The 19,293-nt window shown below is 42.7% G+C and overlaps 1 long non-coding RNA gene across 3 annotated transcripts in view; it reads right to left on the reverse strand.

Annotated features, from left to right (window-relative positions):
• Nucleotides 1-10,151: 10,151 nt before the first annotated feature.
• Nucleotides 10,152-19,293, reverse strand: part of LOC111098813 — a 56,021-nt gene continuing 46,879 nt past the window's right edge. Inside the window, exons 2-4 of one of the 3 annotated variants that reach the window (XR_005369637.1) lie at nt 19,078-19,182; nt 13,520-13,591; nt 10,184-10,214 (exon numbers count right to left, since the gene is read on the reverse strand). This is a non-coding gene — a long non-coding RNA (uncharacterized LOC111098813). Of the gene's footprint in view, nt 10,215-13,519; nt 13,592-15,942; nt 16,815-19,077; nt 19,183-19,293 lie in introns of those variants that run through there. The other 2 variants (XR_005369638.1, XR_005369636.1) reach the window with 2 other exon arrangements.

The raw sequence follows: 19,293 nt of genomic DNA on the forward strand, positions 1-19,293 counted from the left end.
TTCCTTCCTTCCTTCCTTCCTTCCTTCCTTCCTTCCTTCTTTCTTCTTTCTCTCTTTCCTTCTTTCTCTTCCATCTGGATGCCAAATTTCTTTATGATGGGACTAATGAAAGAACTTAAGTAGATGTTTCGAGATGGTCATTTCCTAAGTTTCAAGGAGGGATGGAGCAAGGTAGTATCAAGATTTCTAGGCATTTCAAATCAACAGTTCTCTTCCTTTGTCTTGGAAGTGAACGGGTCATCCTCTTATCTGACTTTGGTGTATCTGTCCTGGACCCCACCTTCCCCTTCCCCCCGGGGAAGCCTCGGAGAACATTGGCATCTATGGATTTAGCTGTCACAGATTAAATACTGGTGGTTTTGGCCTTTCTTCAGCCATCCCAATGGTACATGACACATGGAAAGCTGTCATTTGACTGGGGAACAAATTCGAATTGTCTGCTACCAGGCTGGTATGTGGCAGCACTAATACAGCTACTGAATGAACTGGGTGACCGCCCAGCACTCACATCCCCGTGACTTTGTTGTCTGCTACTCACTAATGAACACCCAGCATTTCTGCTGAAATGACTTTCTTTCATTGCTTTACTTCTTGGAAAAAGAAACTGCCAGTAAGTGAAAGAGAAACGTTTTAATGATAGTTGAAATGGCCTGAGATGTGAAGTATGCAAGCAGAATATGTGAAGGGAACATGCTGCGTGAGAAAAATAGGAGCCTGCAGAAACATCTTTGTAGGTGCAAAGTTAGGTATTACAGAAACATTAGGCCCAGAGAGATGCTGAGGGCCCACTACACCATGTAGCATAGATCCAGTTAAGTTCCTATTAGTTATTCCGAGTGAAAGTTATGGAAGCTGTAAATGTTTCGATCCAGTTCCATGGTTGAGGAAGGCAGCAGCGAATAATGTGTGAAAGGAGCAGGTTTTACAACTATTCTCATCACTACCAGTTATGGAACCCTTGCTAAGTCCACAGCATGTGTTAAACTCAATTGACTTAATTCTCAAAATATATCCATCAGGTTTGTATTAGGATCTGCAGTTACACATAAAGAAACAAAGGCTCGAGCAAGTTAAGTGTCTTTCCAGGGCCACCCAGCCGGACAGGAGCACAGTGGAAATTTGAACTCTTCAGGACACCTGGATGGCTCAGTGGTTGAGCATCTGCCTTCAGCTCAGGTCGTGATCCCGGGGTCCTGGGATCAAGTCCCGAATCGGGCTCCCTGCAGGGAGCCTGCTTCTCCCTCTGCCTGTGTCTCTGCTTCTCTGCGTCTCTCATAAATAAATAATAAAATCTCTAAAAAAAGAAAAGAAATTTGAGCTGTTCTAACCATGACATCTCATGGCCTCCCTCCGGGATACTAACAATAGCCTTTAAACTATACTCCTACTCACTTAAGGGAAGAATCTGTAATGGGGGCTCCATTTTAGCTATAAGGCCAGTAAGAGTAGAGAAAAATGTAGTGCTTCCTAAGAGTAGGGTAATTCGTCTTATCCAGGCTACTTTGCAACAGACCATCAGAAGGAACAAGGTAACAGGGCCTGGAATGGTACTTGCCCTGGTCCCGGATTACACACAAAGTCTTTTACTTTCCCTTTTCCTATGACACAACTGCACCCCACTGTTGGCTCTCAACACAGATGTTGAGAATTATAGAGCTGGGAGCAAATTTAGAGCTCCTCCAGGGAAAACCATGTCATGTTATGGGTGAGACAATCAAGGGCAGAAAGATGAAGGAGCGGGTCCAAGGCCATAAGGTGGTTAGTGAAACAACTAAGACTAGAACTCAGGCCCCACGGTGCCGTGTGAACAGTTGTGAAAAGCAGCCCTTTGCTCTGTTCTACCATTGACGTTTTCATAAAGCCCGTGCGTCAAGTGAACAGCGAATTGGTTCATTCTTCTTCGCTTTCAGCGAGCAACATTCTCCCAGGACCATTTTCCAATCTCACAAGAAGTAAACGGAAGCCATAGAAATCGAATGGACAATTTAAAATGAAACATGTGTTAGAAGAAAAAGAAAAGGCTCATAAAGCTCTGTAAAGGAACACACGCCTAGAGCACACAGGGTGACTCAGAGGGCGTGGTGAGGGAGCAGAAAGAGAAAACTGATAATCACCGGGCAGGCCAAACAAAGCGAATGCCATGGAACCTCTATTCTTCTTGCTCAGGGACAAAGGCTAATAGGCATCTGGTGCTCCGAGGCTGGTATTACATCCCCTGCAAGGAAGAGGTCATGGACAGAAGAGCTGAGTGTATGAAGCTGAGCACTGCGCTCACACCCTCCGCTGCCCTCCTCTCCACCCCTCGGCCCTGCTCTGGTGTAGGCCTGGGCTCTCTCAGTTGGAAATGGCCTCCAAGCCACGTCACTGACTGCAGGGATGTGTCAGGTTCATGCCAATTTGTCAGCTCAAGCCAGGTGGTTAATACCTCACTGTATCTTACAGGACAAAATCCAAGCTCTAACTTTTTAAGACTGGCATTCATCCAGACCTCGGCCAGGTTGGCTGATCTCCTGTGTTCCGCTCCGTGAGTCCCCATCCTATTGGTTGGCCTTCGCAGTGTGCCCCAAATATGCATTATACATTTCCTACCTTTACTCCCGCGACCTGAAATTCTCATTCCTTTCTCTCCCTCTTTCCCATGTTTTTCTGCCAATCCCAAACTACCAAACCCTTCCTGGAGCTTTCCTTGAGCATCCTATACACCACGTTAGTGACTCTTGGGGCTGTCGCTGTGGTTACAAACAGGTAAGACACATTGCATGTCCCTATGGCAGGCACGTCCATAGTGCTTCCTGCTGGATTATCCCATTAATCTACACAACAATGCCATGTGGTGAGCATTGCTTTCTTGGTGGTGAGTGGTAGGAACTCCAACTCAAACTGGATTAACACATAAAAAAGTTATTGTCTCACTTAAATGGAAAGTCTAGGGACAGAGGACAACTCCAGCGATGCCACCAGGAACCAGGCTTTCTTCAGGTCTTGCCTCAGCTTCTACAGCGTGGCTTCTTTGTAAGGCTCCGAGAGGGAATGTGGAGCTTCAGGCCCTCACCTCTCAACACCCGGTCCAGTGGAAGGCAGTGGGAATCTTTGCCAGAATGTCTCACAAAGGTCTCCTATTGCCTCCATGCTAAGAAGAGGTGATTTGGCCATCTCTGAGCCAATTGTTATAGCCAGAGGAATAGGATTTGAGCCTGGCTTTGCCCAGTCTCAGAGGTCCCCTGCCACCCCCACTAAGCACACAGGCCAAAACTGGTGAAGAAATGCGAGTGTGGGGGATCCCTGGGTGGCTTAGTGGTTTAGCGCCTGCCTTTGGCCCAGGGCGCGATCCTGGAGTCCCGGGATCGAGTCCCGCGTTGGGCTCCCAGCATGGAGCCTGCTTCTCCCTAGTCCTGTCTCTCTCTCTCTCTCTCTCTCTCTCTCTCTCTCTCTCTCTCATAAATAAATAAATAAATCTTAAAAAAAGAAAAAAAGAAAAGAAAAGAAATGCTAGTGCTAAAGGAAACAGAGTTACCAGGAAGCCAAAAACCACACATGTCACATGGGAGTTCATGAGACATTTTGACAGTGAAAAAATTTCTGCACATTAAAAATAAAACGGGTTCTGTCTATCTAGATAACATGGGAAATATCTTTATTAGTGAGTCTGAGTGACAGAAAACCATTTGGAAGTTGGCCATCAGCAACTATTTTCTGAAGTTGTCTTTGGTTAGACCAGAAGATGAAAACCATGAACTCACTTTTCAAGTCACCTCATAAAACATTGTTTGAAATCTGCTACCATAAGATTGCATTCTATTGTTGGAACTAATGCAAAAATGAACTTAAAATGTGTTCATTTTTCTCAAAGAATTATTAGACTGGCGATCTGAGTGAGTTTGCTGTTATTAGTTCCAACCAACTCAGATATCGTGGTAGCCAAGTGCTTGCTGAACGTGTATCTTCATGGCCACTTAGCATACGGTGGTTGCAAGGCAAATTTACGTGCCTGGGTTTTGCTGCTTACTCTTGCCATGAGACAGCAGCTCTTTCTTCTCTTCTTGTGTGCACTTTATCTTCTAGCTAACTCAGCACTACAGCACTTCTTGAGTCCGTTTGTATCTCACTGTACAATTGCTTATCTCTGCCTTGCAAATTGCCTTTCAAAATCAATAGTAGGGCAGCCCCGCTGGCTCAGTGGTTTAGCGCCGCCTTCGGCCCAGGACATGATCCTGGAGACCCGGGATCGAGTCCCGCATCAGGCTCCCTGCGTGGAGCCTGCTTCTCCCTCTGCCTGTGTCTCTGCATCTCTCTCTCTCTCTCTCTCTCTGTGTGCCTCTCATGAATAAATAAAATAAAATCTTAAAAAAAAATCAATAGTAAATTGACCTCTATAAGAATTCATAGAAATTAATTCCCATGTTCATGGCCTGGTATCCTCCCTAAACCTCCTTTTGAAATATCACAGAAATGCAAAAGAAGTTTCTTACATTATAATAATGTAACACTAATAGGTCTGTGCCAGGCACTGGACAAAGTCTTTTATATTATCTCATCTACTCCTTACAGGTGCTCTGTGAAGCATGAACATAACTTGGCTCCATCTAACAGATAAAGGAACTGAGGTTTGGTGAGATTATCAAAGTCAGTTACCCAAGGCCACTGAGTCAAGATTCAAACCCAGACGGTTTGCCTGCAAGCTCCTTAACAAACATTCTAGAAAATGCGTTATTGACAACCATGCAGTTTTTTGCTATAGTGAACATGCACTAAAATAATAATAACAGTGAGGATAACGCCTGAAGGAAAGAAGCACTTTGATTATTCATGCAGGGAGGCATGTTTTCCCTCCAACCTCAGGAGACCAGGTACTCCATGCTCTTAGACTGAGTCAATTGCAAATATTTAGTTAGATTCACATTCTCAAAGTGGCAAGTTCCCAGTTGGGCTCCCTTTTAGCTTCCCCACCCCACTCTGTGGACCACGCAGTAAATCCCAAGCCCTCCTCCCCTCACCCACCCCAACACAGAGGAGGTGAAGTCTGCAAATATTGGCGTCAGAGGCAGGAATGTATACATCTTGCCTTGATTGGTTGCTGCCTCATTCCCCATACCCTTCTGCAGCCCCAGATTCAGACAAAATGGGCGAGATGTGGGCAAGGCCTGCCACAGCTAGTCTTGTTTTCCATGTTTTTGAGAAACAAGGTGGCATCAGGAAGGAGTCTAAGGGTCATCTGGGAGACCCTCCTGCTCAGTGGGTCAGGATACCCACCCAGCACACCCACCCTGCCCAGTGGAGATACCCACCCATCCCCAGCATCTGAACAGGTCAGTATTTAACGTGTGCCTGACTCCTCCCAGTGACAGGCAGCTCACTGTCTTAAAGAATCAACCTGGAGCCTCAAAAGGGCTCATGCCCCATGAATAGCCCCTTCCTTTGAATATCAGAGTGAAAAACCACAATGATGGGTACATTTCCTCGTCCTCCAAACCTCCCAATAGCCTTGATTTCTGTTCCCCCTTATCCTACTTCTGCAAGAGAAGATACCTTTGACAGGTAGAAGGTAAGTGGGTGTGGTGCCCATCTCTGCCTAGGTTTTATGTACCTCCGGCATGCAGAGGCTGGCAGCCAGGAGCATTCACCAGCTCCGTGGACTCAGCCCTCAGAGCCTCTTGGTTTGCAGAGGAAAGGACAGATCTCTTGGCTTCAATATAAGAAATGAAAATAAAGCCTTCTCTCTTTTAGTCAAATATTAACTCACTTCCCCTTTCCTTCTCCCAGCCTCAGGTAAACATTGAGGAAATGAGATGGTGGCAAATTCCCAGGCGCTTTTAAGTGGTTGCTGCAGGATTCTCTGAATTAGCCCCATCTGGCGGTTTGCTGGAGTATGATCCGCAGCCCTAGTTTCTCCCCAGGGTCAAGGGCAGAAAGGGGAGAAGCTGAAGGTAATGCTCACGCTGCGGCAGCCTGCACTGTGCTGGGCATGGTTATGTCCCTTATTGTCTTGTTTAATCCCCACAACCTGTGTTGGAGGTGTTACACTCTCTCTGAATGAGGCACCAGGGGATTAAGCACCAGCTGGGCCTGGGACCCTAATCCTCACCTGCCTGACACCAGAGCCAATACCCTTTCCATAACACACCCCAGAGAAACCATCAAGCAGCATAGATGTGGTTTATAGGATTCGGAGACCAGAATTTAGTAGGGGTAATATTGACTTTCTCATGATTTTGAGTAGACTTTTTAGTTTGGGATGGGGTGGAGAAGGGAGTTGTTTTGTTTTTCTCAGTTTAGACTTTAGGTTAGATTTTTAGATTTAGTAGATCTTTAGTTTGGAAGAGGAAAATTTCATAAATTAAAAAGTCGAACAGCAATACACATTTTAGATATGTGGCTTTCTATTTCCATAGTTGAAACCGATAGAATTTATAAGATCCACTTCTGTTTCCATTAAGACTATTCTTCCCCTAATTCTTTCATTTTCAAATGGGAAGAGTGTTTACATTTCAGGTCCCAGAATTGTGTCAAGTTCATTTTTTTTATCAACAGTAAAAAGAATATACCACCTCCATTGTCGCGTTTTTCAAGACTGCTAAGTTCAATTAAATGTCAACATTTACCACAGAATAACCAACCAAAAACAAATTTTGGGTTGTCTTGATGTAATGTCATTAAAGTTTATTAAATGTAAACATCAGAATCCCCTCATGGAAATCCACAGAAATAGAACTGGAGTCACCTCAGAAGACTGCCATCCAGATGTGCTGATGGAGTGTCCAAGGTCACAGTGGTCATTGAAATAAACCTGATATTCATTGGTCCAGGGGACTGGTCTCAGTTGAAAAGGGACACTACATACATTCTAGTTGCCATAATGTTTACCTAAGGGCCTTTGCCTTAAGTGCCCATCTCTCTATGACTGCATGGAGAAGCACCATTCTGTGTGGCTGCCAACAACTTGATTCCTTTGGCCCCATCCTGGGAGACAGCAGGAATGGCTCTTCCTCTCAACCAGCATCATGCAAGCCCTGCTAAGTTACCAGTACATATTTATGACCACCTCTTCTCCCACTATGGGGGAAAGGGAAGTCTTCCTCATTGTGTTTTTGTCAAGAAAGCAGAACACTGGAGCCTACCACCATGGTTTTTCTTGGAATGGAGATTCACTGTCAGTCATGTGGAAAGTCCTTATAGATGAACTTCTCTGGGGCTCTAAGTTTTCTGAGACTCCCTACCTGAGTGATGAGAAGGGTCTCAGAGAAGACTTTGGTATATAATGAAATGAAGGTGAGCGGGTCACTCCATTTTTCTAAATTCCTGTGAAATTTAGTTCTGGTTTATTAATGATCCTACAATGTCTCCTTTCAGATTGACCACGATACTTGAAACAAAGCTCTCCAATTTCTCTCTCAGGTATCAGAAAGAGAGAATCCAAAGACAGTAATCCAACTGACTCATGATATCCAAAAACAGTCTTGGCAGGAATGGGCATAAAGAAAATGCCTCGCACCTCTCCCAGTCCTCTAGGGCAACAGCTGCTCCATGTTTATGTTGAGGATTCATAGAGACAGGTACATCTACCTGGGCACCTGGTGTATCAGCAGCTAGTTGGAAAGTCCTTGAGCAACTTTTGGGTAAAGCCTCCACATGCAGAAGTGGGAGAAGAGAGAGAGAGAGAGAGAGAGAGAGAGAGCAGAGAAGGAACAGAGACAGGTGGAAGACCTGGAGGAATGGGGAGGAGGAAGAAAGGGAGGGGGTAGGAAGGAGGGAAAAAGGAGAGGATAGTATGAGAGAGAAAAGGAGGATGGGAAGGAAAAGGGAGATAGAGCCAAGAAAGAAGACAAAGGGGAAAGGAGAAGCAAGGAGTGAGCCAAGGCCCATGGCATCCATCCTTCCAGGCTCACTTGATGAAGAGACAGTCTTCTGAGCTGCATGTCATGAAGCCAGGGGGATGAGAGGCTCTGTGTGCCCGGCTGGGCTGTCTCTGGTTTCACAGTCTGGCTGGCCAAGCCTCTGGGAGCAGGCATGTCACCTGGCACCTACTGTCATGGCTTCCCTTATTCTGTTTGCGTGCCAACCGGCCCTCCCAGGCCGCCGGATGGACAGTCCATGGGAAAGCAGTGGGAAAGCCCCCGGGGAGTGGGACATGGCTTCCCACTGCACTGTCAATGCCGTGAGAACCTCAGGTGCAGGTGTCAGGTGTCCAGCCCTTGGGAGGACGGCAAAGAGGGGGAAACACAATGGTGAGGCTGGCCAAAGGGAGGCTTCTGTGCTTTGCCAGTTCTGTTTTCTTCCAGGCCATGAGAACTCCTCTGTCCCTTTCAATTTGCTTTGTCCCAATCGGGGACAGATGTTGCTCCACGCTGGGACATGTGGAAACAAGAACTTTTCTTTTTCTTTTTTCTTCCCATGCCCACCCCCCCCCCCCCCAACCCTGGCTCGACAATTTACAAGAAAGGTTGACTCTAAGCCTTTTCAAAGTTTCTAGAAACACCAAGTGGACTGTGAATCAGAGAAAACAAAAGACATTAAAAAGAAGAGAGGTTAATTAGAAAGAGAAAGAGATTTTCGAAAGGGTCAGAAGACACAGGTCATTTACATTTCTGGTATGAGCTTTAGCTCCCTAGAAAACAAAGCAAGAATAGAGGGGGCACATTTTCCTCCATCTGTGTCTCCTGTGCGCACAAATCTCCAGCTACTGTCCCATCAGAATCTAAAATTCTCAAACTGAAAGTGACCTCAGAGATCATTTATTCTAATCTTTTCATTTTCAGGATATAACAAACGAAGCCGGTGAATCAAATCCCCTGTCCCAGGCTGACATGCTGGCGGTGGCATGGGATGCTCCTTTGTTGCACCAGCCCAGGCGACTGAATGGGTCACTGTGCCGGGGACAATGGGGTTGAATTTCTGCAGAGAGCACTTCCCGCATTTGATACAGGCAAAGGGAAGAGGGAAAGCCTGGCCTATTCACTGGGGCTTTTTTATTTAACAGCAGAACATCATGAGAATCTGCCTACACTTTTGTAGTTGGACTGTTATTATTTTACCCAACACCGTATCTGGTGCTAATGGAGGTACAGAAAGAAAAGAGGAGGCATCTCGTGCTTTGTAAGATCCCTTGGTGGCAAAGAAAATACTAGCGCCACTTTCTGCAGCATCTGACCTTGGGAAAGGAGCCTAACATTTCTGGCTTCAGTTTCCTCATCTGTAAGATGAGGCCGCTGGAATTCCCGCGTGGGCAGGACTTCTTTAAATTGATGTTAATCCAGGACATGGCCCTGTAACTGTTGTAAATACTACACATTTCCGTCTCAGTGCTGTTACGTGTATCGGTGTTGTGAGGCCTGTTTTTATCTTCTGGGACCAATAAATGCTTGTGGAATGGAGGAATGAATGAATTTTAAACTTCCTAAGGTTAAGTCTTTCCAAATCATACTCTCTTGCTTGTTGAGACCTTGAATATAACGAGTGTGCTTCTATCTGGGTGTCCTCACAGGACAAGTTGGCATAGGACAAAGATTATAAGAAGATAGAGATCAATGCAGCCTCCATGGAGTACTCCTTTCTCGCTGGAATAAAAGCCGAAGTCATGAAATGACTTACAAGGCCCCACATGATCTGCAGGGCCTCCACCTTGACCTCCCAGCCTGCTCTTTCTTCTGCTGCTATTCAAGTTACTCTGTCTCCTTGGGCACATCAACCAGGCTTCCACCTCAGGGCCTTTGCACATGCTCTTCCCTCTGCCAGAAATTCTGTTTCCCCATTCACTCTTCTCCCTCACCTTCAAAAGTCACATCAGTGATGCCTCTCAGGAACGTAAGATTTCAAATGGTCCCACCCTACCCCTGCCCGTGGCACTTAATGTTCAGTTGTGAGTCTCCTCCATCTGATATACTATATATTTTACCTATTTATTTTGTCATTGGCCCTTCTGCCCTCTTCTCACTAGAGAGCAAAGAATTTTGTCTATTTTCTCACTGCCATTTCCCCAGCACCCAGATCAATGTTTATAGCACACAGTGGGTACTCAGTACACATTTGTAGAATTAATGAATCTTGTAATCTTTTAAAAATATTTTATTTATTTATTCATGAGAGGAGAGAGAGAGAGAGAGAGGCAGAGACACAGGCAGAGGGAGAAGCCAGTTCCACGCAGGGAGCTCGATGCGGGACTCCATCCCAGGTCTCCAGGATCACTCCCCGGGCCGGAGGCAGGCGCTCAACCACTGAGCCTTAGGGGATCAGGTAAATAAATAAATAAATAAATAAATAAATAAATAAATAAGGCTCTCACTTACTAAGCACTTTCTAGGTGCTTCTAAGTACTTTCCATATGTTCATTTAACCCTTAAGACCTTTGAATGAAGAGCCCTACTAATTAAGGTCTGTTATTTCCATCTGCTTGGCTGGTCCCTCTAATCACTCGTGGGCCTTAGGATCAGTCTCTGAGCCTCTCCTATTCTGTGACTGTACTCACTTGCTAGGCGCTCCCATCCCTTCTTGTGACCTCAAATATCCTCTACATCCTGACTCTTAATAAATGTACACCTCCCACCCAAGACCTCTCCCCCAAACTCCACGTCTGTTTATCCAACTGCCTACTCAGTTCTCCTCCTTCTTTGGATGTCTAGTAAGTATCTCAAACTTAACATGTCTAAATTCAAACCCTTGGACTGTAGCTCTTCTCTCACTCTGAGAAAGGCAATTCTATTATTTTGGTTTTTCAGGCAAACATTACAGGATGGTAGAAATAGTCTTTATCGTGATAGTGGTGATGGGTTTATAACTATATGAAGTTGTCAAAACTCATAGAGCTATACAGCAAAAGAGTGGATTTAACTGTATGTAAATTAGACCTCTGTGAGGTCTAACTTTTTTTTTGAAGATTTTATTTATTTATTCTTAAGAGACAGAGAGAGGCAGAGACACAGGCAGAGGGAGAAACAGGCTCCTCAGGGAGCCTGATGTGGGACTCGATCTCAGGATCCTGGGATCATGACCTAAGCCAAAGGCAGATGCTCAGCCCCTGAGCCACCCAGGTGCCCTGAGCTTAACCTTTAAAAGAGGGCTGTAGAGAAGCTATGACTGAAAGACCTTATTTTGAAAATTGTCCTCCTGTCTTACATTGATGGTGGTTTCTGTTGTCCTGAGAGCATATGCCAGTGTGTCTCCTCACATTTGCAGTAGGAGGGGAGCTGCTATCAGGGCGGTGTTATGACTCTCATGGGCCCCCTCCTCCATTAGAAAGTTACTAAAGATGACTTTTTTTTTTTTAGATTTTATTTATTTATTCATGATAGTCACACACACAGAGAGAGAGAGAGAGAGGCAGAGACACAGGCAGAGGGAGAAGCAGGGAGCCTGACACGGGATTCGATCACGGGTCTCCAGGATTGCGCCCTGGGCCAAAGGCAGGCGCCAAACCGCTGCGCCACCCAGGGATCCCTAAAGATGACATTTTATGACTGCGTTGATACAACTTTTTTCTTCAGATTTTAAAAGAAATTTACCTTTTATTTAATTTAAATAAAATGACTGGATTTAATTTAAACTTAAATTTTAAAATTTTATTTTATAGATTTTCTTCAGATTTTAAAAGAGATTAAAACTTTTCTGTGGGCCCCTAAAAGTGTCATGAGCTGTGGGCATTGGGCCTAATGGAAAAGTTGGCTGTGGGTGTGACCCAAATCTGCCGGAAAGGAAAATCAGGCTAATCATTTCCTACAAGTGACTGACCAGGAGTAGAAATTATGTATTTAATTCCCAGTGCTGTCACTGGTTTTCCAATAGTTTCAAACAAACGAGTTACTCTCTCTGGGTCTCAGTTCCCCAATGTGCAAAAAAAGGATATCAAACCTAGTAGTCACTTAAAACCTGCTCCTAAGGTCCTAAATATCCAACAACAGTTGGTTCTGTATCAGTTTCTGCGTGGTAGATGAGGAAATCTGAGATAAATCCCATACAGCCCCTAACCTCGGCGTGCTGCTGAATTCCCATGAAAGAGCACTCATTAAACATGAACAAAACAGAAGATTCTTGAAAAGGCACTTGCATTTCCTTATCTTTTTTTATATTCTTCTTCCAAATATCGATTATTCTGCATATCTAACCAGTGAATGGCTTGCAACCACAAGGGTTTAGTTACAAATATAAATTCTGAAGAAATCATGCATTTCTACTGGGAGATCTCTATCAACACTTCTCAAGTGACATTTCCTGTGATCTTATGTGTCTCCAAACTGTTCATAAATGTCTCCCTAAGTCAGTACATGCCACTTTGAACTTTTCTTTGACTCCACTTTGAATACTAAGTTGATGACGGTGATGGTGGGCATATGTAACATGGCATGATTAAAGGAAAGACCTCTGACCAAGAAACATCTCCCCTGCTAGACTTTTACCCATGCTTGATGGCCAACTGCAGACTGTTCCTTCGTTCTGGTTATTTCCTTTCCCCTATAAGATCTCTTTAAATTTTCAATTACCCCCTTTGTTTATGAAGTCAAATGGCTTTCCACTGGAGCAATGCAAACTCTAGGGATTAGGTAGAGAGAGCAAGACCTAAAGAGGAGAAAGTGCATGGGAGGAATCCTCGAGACAATCTCCCACCTCACTCAACTCCCATTATAATTTCAGCCTAGTCTAGAGAAATTCCCTGCCAGTCAGTCAATAAATATTTATCTAGTAGCTCCTGTGCTGAAGTCCTGGGCTGTGAGGGGAAGTGTCCGTGTCAATCTCGATTAAAACTCTGCTGTCAATGTTGCAAATACCCAGCCACCTCAAGTGTCATCCATAATATGTTGCTCTGTTTTTAGAAATGTACTATGTATGCACTTCTTTCCCCCATTTCATTTGTGATTTTTGTTCTGGCAACTGTGGACTCAGAAGTACTTTGAGTAACACTACACAATTTTCCAAATAGGCAAGACTTTGAATAGTACTCATAGTGGACTCTTTCGTTTTCCTAGTTTTCTATTAAATTATTTTTCCCTTGGTAACTGATCCCTTTTAAACGAATAACTTAGATACATCAATCACTCACTTTAAAATTATTCTTTTCCCTGCCCACTATGTTCCTCCTTTCTTGACTGCTAGAGGTAAAATCGGATGTTACTGATGCCACTTCTAAGGGTTTTGTTACACATTCATTTCATGGGACTAGATATTGAAACTTTCACCAAGAAAAAAAATCAAAATAATGTTTTTCATCAAAAGAGTTTTATAACCGTAACAACTACAGGAATACACGTTTGGCTCTTTCTCCTTAATATAATGACTCTTAATATTTCTCTGTGCTCTTCCCAATTTTCAGGCATGTGCATAGTTTTTACTTCTGTAACACAAGCTTCCCAGGTCATACAAGACTGGCCAGAAAATTCAGAGGGTGTGACTTACTCTTAATAGAGTCCTTTGCAATCATATCCCTGATTTTGAGCTTCTTCTCATTCCTTTCCCTCCCCAGAAGAATCACTAGATACTCCAGCCCTTTTCCCTAAATCCATTTGGTGTCTGAGAAGGGTCCAGGGGTGAGGCTGACCTGTTCATGGGCTGCCAGTGGAGGTCTCCCTTCTAGGGCTGGTGACCAATATTTGTTCTCTCAGTCTGACAGCTATGAAGACAAGCAGATAATGAGACTGTCAGCTGCTATTGAAGGGCTCATTAATTGTTGAATAAGACCATTATCTAAAGAGGTAAGTATAGTCAATGATGCAAGGCCTAGACCACATATTGGAACAAAGCAATGACGTGAGCTTGGGGAAGGAAGGAGATTATAGCTTAGGGATGCTGGAAGGCTGAATAGAGGCACTAGGTGATTGAGTAGACCCTAGTCAGAAGGATAAACTGGGAAAAACCACTGTAGACCAGTAGTTCCCAACCCTCATTAGGAAACATTAGGGATGCCTGTGTGGTTCAGTGGTTGGGTACCTGCCTTCGGCTCAGGTCATGATCCCGGGATCCAGGATCGAGTCCTGCATTGGGCTACCTGGGAGGATACTGCTTCTCCCTCTGCCTGTGTCTCTATCTCTCTCTCAGTCTGTGTCTCTCATGAATAAATAAATAAATCTTTAAAAAAAAAAGAACATTAAAATTACCTGGGGAGATTTCTTTTTTATTTTTTTAATATCAGTGGAGGCAGGACTCCCTGGAGCTTTCTATTTAATTAACTTGTGTTGGGGCCCAGACAAGGACATTTAAAAATGTTCCCTAGGGAAGGCTAAAATGAAGCCTGTGATGCTGGATTAGAGTTGAAGGTATTAGTATGAATTTGTGTTTGTTTTCATATATTTGCAGACAGAAACATATAGAAATAAAAGTATATATGTATTCCTGGGTTATTATGCATCCATTTCCTAGTTCTATCCACTGAGAGGGCCTAGAAGCAATGACACCCCACTAATAATGAACACACCTAACATAGGACCTTAGATTCTAAATAAAAGGAAACAGGGCTCTGGACACCTGGGTGGCTCAGCGGTTGAGCCTCTGCTCAGGATATGGTCCCGGGATCTGGGATGGAGTCCCACATCAGGCTTCTTGCAAGGAGCCTGTTTCTCCCTCTGCCTGTGTCTCTATCTCTCTCTGTGTGTCTCTCGTGAATAAATAAATAGAATCTTTAAAAAAAAAAAAAAGGAAACAGGGATCCTCAGAGAAATGATGAACTCTAAGGCCTGAAGCAGGGAAAATACAAGATAAACCTGGAGCCTATTTGTAGCATTGGAATAAGAAAGTGTTGTTTAAAAAAAAAAAAAAAAAATGGGGGTGGAGGGTGAGGGGAGCTTGCCTTAAGTACAAAGGGGCCAGCCTGAAGGAGCCCCCGGTGGCCAAAGCTGGAATAATTTACAAAATAAAGGTAGGATTAGATTATAACCCAGGCATAAATAAATACCCTCAAATTCATTTGCAATTGAATAATTAAATAGATGGGGTGAAGGGGAAAATCTTCCTTACATAGAAGTCCAATTAATAAACACAGAAGAAATGAGGGATATAGAAAATCACCTGGAGAATACCAGAGTAACAATTGCTGGAGGCATGACACATAGATGGACGTGAAAGTCAAGTGGGCAAACCTTTACAGAAAAATAGGATATTTGCATAGCTTTAAAGTAATCCCTCAAAATATTAGTTATTGTGGTGGTTTTAGTGGTTTTATGGTTTTATGGCCATATTTTTGATGTACTTTTCCCTCCAAAAACTGAGGGTTAATTCCCTTACCCTGAGTGTAGGCTGAACTCATGACTAATATGTACAGAAAGAGAAAAACAGTCACAGTACAGTGGAGAAATCTGGTAGACACCACTTTGACCAAGTTCAACATCATCATGTTGCTATTATGTGTCCCCTGATATGAAGCAACAAAAAGAGCATACAACCTCTGTGATAGTCTTCGCCCAAACCCAGAACCCCAGTTTAATGATAAGAAAATATCAAACAAACTGGAAGAATTTTCTGCAAAATACCTGACTCGTGCTCTTTACAAGCGTCAAGTTCCAAAAAAGCAAAAAGAAGAAGCAAGAAGAAGAAAAAGCAAAAAAGCAAAAAGAAAAAGCAAGAAGAAGAAGAAGAAGAAGAAGAAGAAGAAGAAGAAGAAGAAGAAGAAGAAGAAGAAGAAGAAGAAGAAGAGAAGAAGAAGGAGAAGAAGAAGAAGAAAGAAGAAGAAGTTTTCACAGATTGGAGGAGACAAAGGAGACATGTCGTGTAAATACTATGTGGTTCCCTAATTTGGATCTTTAATCAGACGAAGGATGTAAGCGGAAAACAGGTGAAATCCAAATGAAATCTGTATTGAGTTATGAATGAACCAACGTTGATTTTTTAGTTTTGATAAATGTAGTGTGGTAATATATGATGTTAACACTAGGTGGAGCTAGTGATGGGCATATAGGAACTTTTATCTTTATAAATCTTCTATAAATCTAAAATCACTTAAAATTTTAAAATTTGAAATATAAGCAAGTGAAAAGGTGTTGTCAGTGTTCTCCAGGTGATGTTAATGGGTGCCCAGGGTTGAGAAGCCCCTACTCTAGCCAAAGGTAGAAACTTCCGCTGAGCCACAAAGTGATAAAATATGAGCCAAATGATGATATGGTAACATTTTTTGATAGTGTACATAATAAGGGATGGTGGGGAATGAGGGGAGAGAGGTAGTTGGGTCAGATTATAAAGTCTTTTTACCATGCAGGATAAGAGATCGATCCTTTACATGGTAGACCTTGGGAAGTCATACTGTCTTAAGCAGAGTGAAATTGGAAGTCATATCTGGGATTAGTTTTAGATAACTCTGGTGTCACTTAAATGTTTTATAAGAATAGTAATTACATAAAAATATCTTGCAAATCTTATTTTATTTTATTTTATTTTATTTATGAAAGACAGAGAGAGAGGCAGAGACACAGGCAGAGGAAGAAGCAGGCTCCATGCAGGGACTTGATCCCGGGACTCCAGGAGCACACCCTGAGTGGAAGGCAGATGCTCAACCGCTGAGCCACCCAGGCATCCCAATATCTTGCAAATCTATTAATTGAAGGATGTGGAATTGTGTGTGATGCCATACGAAGTTTTGGGTTTTTGTTTTGTTTTGTTTTGTTTTTTAATGTCCACGTGTTTTCCTTTGCGCATTTCTGCATTATGCCACACACTCCCTAGCTAGGCATTCTAGTCGGAAGCGGGAAGAGCTAGGATCCAATAGCAGAAACGCAATGGGAAAAGTAAGAGTTAGAGGTAAGATTCCAATGTGCAAAGTGGAATTTTGCAGAAAGTAATTTGCAAACCAATCTGAGTCAGGCCTGATGGGACAGACCATGGAATTCCTTGCAACTGTAACTCCAGACCTAAAAGAAAGAAAAAAAGGCAAGTTCAGCCCTCCAGCCCCAGAAGTGACCTTTCGGTAATTTTAATTTTTTCCAGAACTAGATCTTAATTAGAAGTGATTCTTAATCAGAATCTTCAGGACAATGTCCCTGTGGGGAGGGACAGGATTGTCTGGTCCGTGACCCTATGAACTCAGATTGCCCAGAGTGGGCTCACTGGGGCCAGGCAAATTCAGCTTCGAAGGAACAAGGATTCCTCTGGCAGCTGGAAACCTGTTTCTTCAAGGGTTGCTGAAACCTTCAGTTGGTGATGTCAAACAAACCATTGCCCAGTTTGGGGGGTCACCCAGAGTGCTTTGTGGCTATGTTCCCAAAGCTTATTAACTGTATGGGAGGCATTCTTTGTGCTGTAAGAAAATAGACAACCAAGGGGACAGAGGATCTCCCCTAAAAACAAACTCACAGCTGCATTCGCCCTTGCCCTGTCTAGTTGATAAAAATATCCATCAAAAGGGGCGCCTGGGTGGCTCAGTTGGTTGAGTGTCTGACTCTTGATTTCGGCTTAGGTCATGATCTCAAGTTCCTGAGACCAAGCCCTGTGTGGGGCTCCTCGCTCAGCAGAGAGTCTGCTTGAGAGTCCCTCCTTCGCCCTCTGGGCCTCCCCCTTCATGTGTGTGCTTGCTCGCTCTCTCTAAAGTAGAAAAATAAATCTTTAAAAAAATATATCCATCAATGAAAGAACAGTTAACTAAATTTTGGAACAAATATGCGATAGGATAGTATGCAATCATTACAGATGATGACTGAGTTTATAATTTTGACTTGGAAACCTGTCTATAATATCTCAAATGATAAGAAATAAATTCAATTTGAGCATGCTCAAATTCTCCATGAAAATAATATTGTGTAAGTCTATGCATGAGAGCGTGTGCCTACATGTATGCACAGAGGATATTGAATATGGAAGGATATTCATTAACTTAACATCTCTTTTATCTCTGACAGCTGGTGGGTTTTTTATTCCCTTTTGCTTCTTCCTTTGGGTTTTCTGCGTTGCTTCAGTTTCTTATTTTAATTTTATATTTTTTTTTCAGGATGATTGGAAAGTTATCTAGGTAATTTGGTGGGGACAGGTGACTTGGGGACCCTACTCTTCCGCCATCTTGCCCTGCCTCCTCCATAATTTCATATTTTTTTTAATCAGAAAAATAAACTACTTTCATTTTGAAGTAGAATAAAGTATTTGTTACACCTCAAAAAGCTCATTATTCTCTGAATATTCCTCATGTTGCTAATTACAACTTCAACTAACTACCAACATTTTGGAAAACTAAATTAATAATTAGATTAAAAATAAATAGCTAAAAGAGAATATTTTCTGGCTACACTATAATTTACATAAGATTAGTCTAAGTTTGGAGCATTGGGGTCATTTCAAACTTTTGATAAATTAATGAATAAATATCTTGATGTATAAATCCTTATACTTCTGACTAGTTCATTAGTAAATGAAAGAAAATTTACTGAAGCAAAGTAAAATTTGACAAATATCCCAAAGTGCTCTATCTGATGACTAGAGCATCTTTGCCGACTTACATTTGTGTCTTGTCTTTTTAACAACTCTTTGCCATTTAATAATTTAAAAGAAACGATCTTGTTTTCATTTTGATCTGGTTAGTTCCTAGGGAGGCTGGTCACTTTAATATATTATTTGCTATTTTCATAAAATGTTAAATTTATAAATTGCCTTTTCATATCCTTTGTTCATTTTAATTTCATTTAGGGGGAGAGGTTCTTGTTAACAAGTACAATTAGTTCACCTCTATAATAATTTTGTAAATATTCAATTTTATATTTTTATTTTGTTTGCCTTAGTTGTCAAATATGCATACAGAGTAATATGTATTCTATGTGGTCAAATTATTACAAACTTGACTTTTTAGATATTTTTCCATTGACTTTTGTAGCTAAGAAGTCCTTTCCCATCCCAAACTCAGATAATCCGTTACTTAATTCTTAATTTTATAGCTTAATCACTTACATCTAATTCTTTAGTTCATCTGGAATTTCTTTTGATGTATGAGGATCTGAATTATTCTTTTTCCCAAATGGCTAACTAACTATTGCCATACAAAATGAAGACATCCACTAAGATCTGCTACTTAAGTGTTAAACCAGGTAGAAGGGTCATTCTTCCATAATTATTTGAGGCAGTTTGTGGTTCATTGCTTGCTAAAAGTAGTATATAGAAATGCAAACCTCTGGCGGCTACCATTCCACTCACCTTTCCTGGTTTTGCACCTCTATTCCCTTCCCTCACCTGGCTGCTGGTGAATCACGGCTCACGCTTGTCCTCCTCCAGGTGCATTACTGAAACCAAACCGCAGGCCTGAGTACAAGCAGAGAGAGAAGTGTTGGTCTGGGGTGAAAGAAGTAACCACCAGCTGCTCACCTGTAAGACCCCATATCTCTGGAGCCTTGGGATACACGGAAACTTTCT

This window comes from Canis lupus, chromosome 14 (genome assembly GCF_011100685.1).
Source record: "Canis lupus familiaris isolate Mischka breed German Shepherd chromosome 14, alternate assembly UU_Cfam_GSD_1.0, whole genome shotgun sequence".
NCBI lineage: Eukaryota > Metazoa > Chordata > Mammalia > Carnivora > Canidae > Canis > Canis lupus.